Raw genomic sequence first — 9,407 nt, forward strand, 5'->3', positions numbered from 1 at the left:
CTTTTCCGACAAATTTTTCTGCTAGTCAACATGATATTTTGCAAATGCCCCCGAACTTAAAAATTTATATATTTTTTTTTCTTATACTTGACTCATAAGATATCAAAGGAAAACAAGAGTAAATAGTCAATTTTCCCCTTAAAATTGTAGATTTCGTCAATTACCCTCCTGAAATTAACAAAACTTCAATTACCCTCTGAAATTGCATAACGTTAATCAATTTACCCCCTCCGTCAAATTTTTCTGTTAACTGTTTACGGTTATGATCAAATACCCCACTGAAATTTTGCACTTATGTGCAAAATGCCCCCTAAACTTGAAAATTTATATTTTTTTTATCCTTGATTCAAAAGATATTAAAAGCAAACAATTAACAATTATTGATCATATAAATCTTTATGGAATGTATGTTTATGGAGCTATTGGTCATATAAATCTTTATCGAAGGTATGTTACTCTCATGTGTTTTAAATATATACATATATAGAAGACTTTTTTTTACACAAGTTGGTAATTATGTTAGAGTATGCAGTCATAAAGTACACATTGATAATTGTGTGTGCATAAAGAAAATTCATAGGTTAACATCTGCAGAAGGAAGAAAAAACAAGGCTTAGGTTTGTTAATTTGCAACTTAATTAATGATATAATTTTTATAATGCAGGAAATGTCATATATATTAGCTGCAACATGTTAAATAGATTATGTCATAGACTTTCTGCATGAAGCCGGTAGATCACATTGTACTACAAAGTTATGTGATATATCAATTTTTTGCTGCTATGGCATTCTTGTATTTGACGGAGGAGATAAATGGATTAACGTTGTGCAATTTCATGGTGTAATTGAAGTTTTGTTAATTTCAGCGGGATAATTGACGAAACTTACAATTTCGAGGGTAATTGCCTATTTACTCTTTTTTTTTTAATTTTTTTTATAAATGGCATCGATTTTTCAAATAATATATTGCTTGAGAAGGGGAATAAATACAACTTGGTTATTGATTAATGGGTTAAATAAGTTGTCATAAAAAATTAATGTGTTAAATATGTTTTTAGCCCCTATAAAATTATGAGTTTTTAAATTTAGTCTTTATAAAATTTTAATGGTAATTTTAATCCTCCATAATATTATAGATTCACTTTCCCATGGTAAATTTCACCTAAACAAAGGTTGTAGCAAAGTTATAATTTTTTTATGTTAAAAAACAACTTTAGCAACTCTCAAAAGATTTTTCCCTCACAAATCTTATCTTTGAAGTTAAGTTGGTTATTTGGTGGTTAACAATTTCATCTAAGTTGGAATGCTTCCTCACCCTCATTGATATGCATTTTTAATGAGGTTTCACAATTTCGTAGACTCTTTGACTAGCAAACTTTGGTTCAACTTATTAATAGGGTTTCAATATTGTCATGATTATATTGCTTTTCAAGGCCATCTGCCCCTTTTCTCTTAAAGTATTTCCAAGCATTCTTGCTCCCTATTAGATGCTCTACTTTTTGTCAATTGTAGAACCTATTGTCGGTGGTGGATCTTGCCCAAAATATTGGAGAGCAGAAAATATTAACTAAATATTATAATTAAAATTCAAGTCATATATAATTTCATAAAAAGAAAAACATCACCACAACAACTTAAACACAAAAATAAAGCTCAAAATATATTATATATAGATAGACTATCCTAACCTTAAAAAATCAAAACCAACTTGTTAAAATGCTTACCACATGCAGAATAGAAAAAATATTTACGCCTGACTGCTACATATACTCCAGGGTGCAAGTTTGACCATTGTATCACTCCGACAAAATTTACACATCAATAAAAAAGTTCAGTTTTCGATAATTATGTAGTAACTAATAACCACCACCATCAATCTGAATAAGGATCCTCTCCATTTTCTCAAAAGAAATGAAAATTTCAATTACTATAGTTTTGTGTATATAATAGAACACATTTCTAAAATATATAACATGTACTAAGCATTCATGTGATTTAAATTCTTGGAAAATGACTCAAAAATATGCATCTTGAAAAAAGCTAGGTTCGGCGCCCGAATGGTGCACTTCGGGGCCCGAACTGTGCCTGGCTTTTGGAGCATTTTCATACGACAATTTTCGGGGCCCGAGGGGAGTCAGTTTGGCGCCCAAATTGTCGTGCAATAGGAATATTAAAAACGGTTTTTCATGGGCCGGTTATGTTCCGTTTTTTTGAGGGATGCTTTCCACTATAAATATAAACTTTGTATTAGATGATGATGAACACTATTTTGTGAAAATTGTTCATATTTGACTTTTAATTATGAATTGATAAAAGTTGTTTGCTGAAAGATTAATTAAAGGCACAAAACACAGGAAATGAACTAAAAATATTGTTAATGAAAGGGTGTGCCAAAAGGAAACGAAAATTATGTATTGGGATTAATTTTGACAATGATTTGAGTTGAAAATTAGAATTTAGTTTTGAATTGGTGTTTAGGCTGATTTGTGGTTTCAAACAAGAAATGGAATGGAGAGTTTAGGGATGCCACACTTTCTAATCCTAGAAAATGATAAGTCTATGGAATGAAGATCACCACAAGAAAGGATTCTTGATATGATCAATACAAGGTCCAATCCAGAACCTAAAGAGCAATTACTCACTTTTTTAACAAAAATTAACTTCCTTTTTATTCAATTTTCGTGTCCTATATATAGGTAGGAGGGACACTTGCTGAATTACAAAGAAAAAATGCAAATAACTCTTAAGATTCCTTCAGCCAAATTAATCTATCATTATTTCCTATGGCTGAAGTAAATTAACATGAATACAAAAAATGGTAACAAGACAAATCAATGAATGAGGGTGGCTGGTCTTGATGATCATGATGATGGACGTGATTTTGATGATAATGGTGGTTTCATATGCTGAAATGAAATGCATTCATTGTCTCATTAAAGTCTTGTCTCTTTCCTCCTTCAGATTAAATACTCTTTAATGCCTTGTTTTTTCTTTTGTCTTCAGCACTCCTTTGCACGAAATAAACACACAAAACATTCCATTTAAAGCTTTGGAAGCTTTAAAATGGATTAAACACACAAAATAACCATACTTAGTGTTTTTGGGCCAAAATTGGATTCTTACACTTTTTATTACAACATAACAAGAACAACTAAATAAAATGGGCAGCAACAGATGCGCCCCACCCCTCCTCCAATGGTTTGATGCACATGACCATTTTATCATCCATGCTTTCTAGTGTAGGTTTGGACTCCAAGACTTTTGCCATCAATTGAGTTAGGGCCTCCTTAGCTTTCTTGGTCCTCGCCCTTGTTATTGGTCCTCCTAGCCCTTGAATTGAAGCACTTGTGTCATGGACAACCATGCCCTCATCAGATGAATATTGTGAGAGTGTGTAGAAAACAAAACACTGTGTAGAAAACAGGGTTTAGAAGCCAACATACAAACTAGGGTTTATAGAGAAATTCTCTTGGCAACAAACATTAGGGTTGAGATTGTTTTGATTCACCTTGAACAAAACACTATTAGGATTGAGTCTCTTGGTTACGGAAAGAGATTGGGACTTGGGTAAAATTAGGTTTGAAGACTGATTCATGTAACTCAATATCTCTTTGTAAAGAAACTCATATCATTATAGTGGAACGGAGAGCTGCTCTCTCCGCCATAGTAGGTCATCATTGGACCGAACTGGGTAAACAATTTTCTTGTGGTCTCCTTCATCCTTTATCTCTTGCTGTTTATTTTTATTTGAATTATTTTGTCACCCGCTTGATTTGATTACTTAGTATTAATTTGCTCCACGCATCAAATTTATTATTAGTGTGCTTTTCACACCGAATTCACAATACACACCAACCGTAGTAATTGAGTGTTTCATTTCCTTTGATAATTGAAGAAGATTTTAACTTAATGAACCTATCAACTACAATTTCAATTAATTATCAAGGACAATTTCAATCAATTACCAAGGTAAATTTCCCAAGTAAAACAAACAAACTTATTTTACACCTTCCAAATTCTTTCAATTTCTATAAAACATATATTACACCTTCCACTTATTGTCAAAAGACTGCAAGGCGCCGTTAGTAACATAGGAAGGAATACTATTCCCCTTGAATCCATGTACGTAACCACCATTACTTGTTCTTATATGGTATATTCGAATTCTATAGTCTCTTATAGAAAATGGTCATGGAATACTAGTTCCCATAATATGAGGGACATTTGTACTTCAATTTAATGCAGTTACCATTGAATCATTACTAATCTGATTGATCACAAGGTTTGAAGGTAATTCACCATAGGAAGGTCAAACAACATTTTGAGACATATTTACCCAATGTCGTCTTCATTAGAATTGTTATTTTCGTCATTATTATTTTGGTTGGTATTTCTTTTTCAACCATTTTTTTATAGATATGTTTTCTTAAACAACTTAGAAACTCGACACTAACTATCTTAAACTCATGAACCCATTTGGGGTTGGCCTAGTGGTTGGTTTGGGATCTTGGAGTTTACTCCTTCAGATGTCTCAGGTTCGATTCCCTCTAGTCACTAGTACAGAAAACACTTTTTAAATCAGGTAAAAATGACTTTTTAAATCGGTTCAAGATCCGACTTATAGGTGGCCGATTTAAAAAACTGTCTTTGATTTTAAGTCTCCACCCTTTACCCGATTTAAAAACATATAATTTAAATCGGTTCACCCCATTTAAAATCCTTTAATTTAAATCGGTTGATACCATTTTAAAGAGGTTAACAAGAGTCAAAATCTTCTAATTTAAATCAGTTCACCCCATTTAAAATCTCACTCTATATATTTTTTTTTATACACGATTATGATACTGAATATAATATGATAATAAAAAAATTTACAAACATAGCCACTAATATGAAATATCATATGATCAAATTTCATATCAAACATGTCATTGTTACAATATCAAACAAATTGAAATTTACAATATCATAAAACTAAACAAAAGCTAAACATTGTTTAAAAGCATGGTTATTGACATAATTAAATTACATCAAAGTCTTTCCAAAATCAAATTTGCATAGCGTTCTTGAACATTTGTCATTTCATCATCAGTAAACGGATTTGTCTCCAAAATTTTGGGCAATTGAGTACACAGGCATTCCATACACATCACTATTTCCCAATTGAGTACAGAGGCATTCCATATACCTAAAATATTCAATAACAATTCAAAATCTGAACATGTACAAGGCAGCAAACAAACAAACAGCAGGGCAAAGTGCATTTGAATGAACAAAAATCTGCTATAAACAGAGACTATGTTAAGGTGCTTACTTGGACTAACATAGTTAAAGAGAAGATACTGAAGGTATTCACTATGTTCTAGGAAAGGAGAGGAGACAAAAAATTAAGAAAAGATGGTAAAGAGCGGTTTTGTGTGAAAGTGACTCAGATAAGTCACTGGTGCAGCAACTCACATCAGACAGTATAATTGAGGTGGTCCTATATAAGCTAGTGATCTAGTGTAATTGGACTAGGATTTGAGAGTAATCAATAAAATAGAGCATCCAAAGCTCAATGGAGTTTAATTGCCATTGTCACATACTTCCTATCAAATAAAATAATAAGGAAAAAGAGCCATTGACAAGGAAAACTGAAAACTTGCAGGACCTTTTTAGTACAATAATAACAAGGATATGTCAGATTTTTCTTCAGCAATTTAACTATTTACCGCAAGTTTGGGATTAAATTGGAATTTATAAATTGTGGTAAAGTTCTATACATAGTCAATATTCTGGTTTTTCAATATCTTATATTAAACTCCTATCTAATAATTAAAATCATGGAATGATAAATTGTGTCACACCTAACAGTACACAGACTTCTTTCTTTTCACCATTCAATAGCTACATAAACTTCTAGAGAAAAATAGGAACCTGAGATTAGAGGATTTACCTAGAAATTACAATGTGTGTAAGGAAACTCTTGTCAGAAATGGAATGAGAAATTGTCTTTACACAACTGCAAATTCCCCGGCTGCAATTCTGCAAAGATAACCCAAGTTGTACCTCTAAAACGTGCTTTAATCCAGGAACCGGAAAACAGACATAGAACCTGGTGTAATCAAATTTTATAACAAAACTTATATTAGTAAAGATACCAGAATGCATATGCAAAGATACTTAAGATACCAGAATGCACAATAATGCAGAGATGGCATAGTTTATGAAGAAAGTATTAAAACAGAAATGGCATAGTTTATGAAGAAAGTATTAAAACATAATAAAGGAAACCTAAGGCCTAATACAAGTAGTTTAAATTATAATCCTATGCCCAATGCCAAAGTCTCACAGTTATCCTTAGGCATCCTACTTTCTATTCACAAAACCACATGTTATGCTTTAAATCCATATCAACTAGCATTTGATTTAATTTTTTTGATAGACAAATGTTAGAATGTTTATGGTTATGTCAGTTGCAAGGGTTCAAACCTTCAAAAGATAATTAGAAACCTACTACTGAGCACATCATGTCAACTAGCATTTGTTTTAATTTTTCTCTTACTAACCTTCAAAATCTAACAAAAATTTGAAACCTACTACTTTACACTATTATCATCAGTTGACATCAAAAGATAATTAGAAGTTCAAGTAGCATACATGCAATTGAAAGACATCCATGAACGAACTATCGATGTTCAGTAGCAAAAGGACTTCATTCCCTCTTACCAGCAACTACTCACCCAAATCAGAAACTGCTCATTCCAAAGCCCTAAATCGACCAGGAATCTCAACAATTTCATCTCCCTCGACACCGCATACTCCAAAACAGTTTTGACATCCAACTGAAGCTTCAAAAACCCTAATTCTTTAGCAACAAATTAAAAAGGGGAAAAAGGGGTTAACGCTCACATCAACAGCAAATTAAATGTATCTCTTTTCTTCATTACAAATCAAATTGGAACAAAAATGAAATAAAAATAGTAACATCAACAATCTATTCAAAATTATAGCAAAAATCACAAATGAAATAAAAATCAATTCAACAAGCGAGCATAACCTGAAAGTAGTGAAGGAAATCAGCGAGCACGTCAACATCAAAAACAGAATCAACAACTCATTCTTTTTAACAACCTGAAATTTTCAAAAATTATAGCAAAACTCACAAATTAAATAAAATAAAAAACTAAAAATCTAGATGCAAAATTTTCAAGGGAACCAAATTGAATAGCTTGGATCTGAGCAATCGGAGTGAGAATGTGTTTCAGTGAGCGATAATAGGCTTCAGATGCGTGAATGAGAGAAACCTAATCGAAGAACCGATGCGTTTCAATCGATGACGAGAACAATAGCGAGGGCTTCAGATCCATGAGTCGGGGCAACCTGATTGAGTAAACGAATTGAAATGTTGGTTGGGCTGATGGTCGATGAACATATGATGAAGTTCGACGAATTTGTGGGTTTCACGGTATATAGCAGAGAAAGTTTGATGAGTTCATATAATTTTGGCATTCTAATATTGATATGTGTGTTTATTATTTTAATATAAAATAGATTTTAAATGGGGTTAAACCATTTAATATCTATTCAAGTCAAAATCCTCCCCTGCACCCATGTTTTTAAATCTGGTGGATAACAACCCACTTAAAAACCTTGACTTAATAAGTGTTTTTTGCACTAGTGAGTGCCAATTTCGGTGGGCTAAGTCTATACAGAGCTTGCTCTGGCTTTAAACGGGGCCCCCGCAAGTGGACGGTGAGATTGGTCCTCACGGATTAGTCGATGAAATCGGATACTGAGTTTTCAAAAAAAAAAAAAAACTATCTTAAACTCATGTACCACCAAACGTGCCAATTTGTTGATGAAAAAAAACATCCTTTCAACAAATGAACTCGAAAATCTATGTAAGTCTGAATTTAGATCCATAATGGGGTTCTTAATTGACAAGTTTAAGGTTAAAAATCTTAGTTTATGACACAAGAAACACATAATTGTTAATAAACGAAGTAAAAAGGATAAGAAAAAGAAAATGTAACATATAAAAGTACACAAATCAAGAAAGAAAGATAAAGGAAGTGGTATTATATTGAATAAAGTTGAGTTACATATATATTTTGCTCAACGACGACCATTAAGATGTTTTATCCTATGTGGGTAGATGTGTAATTTACAAAACTCAAATGAACTCCTTGCAAGAGTTTCTATTATTTATACTAGTCCTCGAAGAAGTTTTTCGAATTCTTGTACTAATAATAGGACACATATGCTTCAAATATTGAATTTCGAGCAAAGACTTAAATGATCTTTCTATCGTCATCTCTCTACTCAACATGTTACTTTAGAGATACAATTAGTTGACTCGAAATATTTAATCAAATTAGATATAACATTGGAGAAAGACTTTTTAATGCTAAACATTTATTAAAAACAACCATTAAAATGATATAAGTATGGGCTTTGCCCTCTTTTGTACCAAAATAAAATAAAAATGAATATGGGTTTGTTTGGTTAACCTTAAAAAGAGCTTTTAGCTTTTAGCTTATAGCTTATAAGCTTGTTTGACAAAAAAAATTCTGTTTGGTAACACTTTTTCACCATGAGCTTATAGCTTATTTCACGAGCTTATAAGCTATTTTTCAGAAGCTATTCCAAGTAGCGTTTGAGCTTATAGCTTATAGCTTCTCACTTTTTCTTCCAATTTTACCCTTATTATTTCATTTAAATTGTATTTTTATCCATTATAATTTTTATAATAAGCTACGTAATAAAGACTACTATCCATTTATTTCAATTTTTGTATATATATCAGCTGACCTTTTTTTTTTTTTTTTTTGAAAAATTATATACCTTCGTTTTTTTTTTACGAAACAAAATACTATTATTCTATTAGTGTTACTTTTTTTTTTTTTGAGGTAAGTGTTATTTTCTTTATTCTCTGTTATTAGTATTACTCTATTAGTGCTACCTTTTTTTTGTTTTTGAGGTAAATGTTATTTTTTTTATAAAGTGGAAACACTTAAATGATAATAAATATAAGATAAAATTTTAGTGAATAAAATTTAATTTAATTTATAATACATAGGATATATTAAATTAATAAATTTAAAGTATTTTTTAAAGAAAAATTAGTTTACAAAATTACAAATACATAAATTAATGATATAATTTTTATTATGAATTAAGAATACCCTTTATGTCATTTTATATTTATCAGCTAGTTGAACCGCTATTTTTACCAAACACTTCAGTTAGCTTATCAGCTAAAAGCTATCAGCTATAAGCTATTTTTACCAAACAGAGCCTATAAGTATAATTAGTGGTTGAAAAGTTGATCTATAGGGACTAATTTTTTTTTTTGAATAACCTAAAATGCTATATATATATATATATATATATAAACAACTGTGATTTACCCCGCACAAGGCGTG

At 31.2% G+C, this 9,407-nt stretch overlaps 1 long non-coding RNA gene across 1 annotated transcript; it reads right to left on the reverse strand.

Moving 5' to 3' along the window:
- Window positions 1-4,887: 4,887 nt before the first annotated feature.
- LOC120577126 (uncharacterized) lies at window positions 4,888-7,656 on the reverse strand. The gene is made up of 4 exons (XR_005643175.1): window positions 7,040-7,656; window positions 6,640-6,847; window positions 5,936-6,094; window positions 4,888-5,188 (listed from the first exon to the last, which is right to left on the reverse strand). It is a non-coding gene; the product is annotated as an uncharacterized lncRNA (long non-coding RNA).
- Between the last annotated feature and the right edge of the window lie 1,751 nt (window positions 7,657-9,407).

Source organism: Medicago truncatula, chromosome 7, assembly GCF_003473485.1.
Source record: "Medicago truncatula cultivar Jemalong A17 chromosome 7, MtrunA17r5.0-ANR, whole genome shotgun sequence".
Taxonomy (NCBI): Eukaryota; Viridiplantae; Streptophyta; class Magnoliopsida; order Fabales; family Fabaceae; genus Medicago; species Medicago truncatula.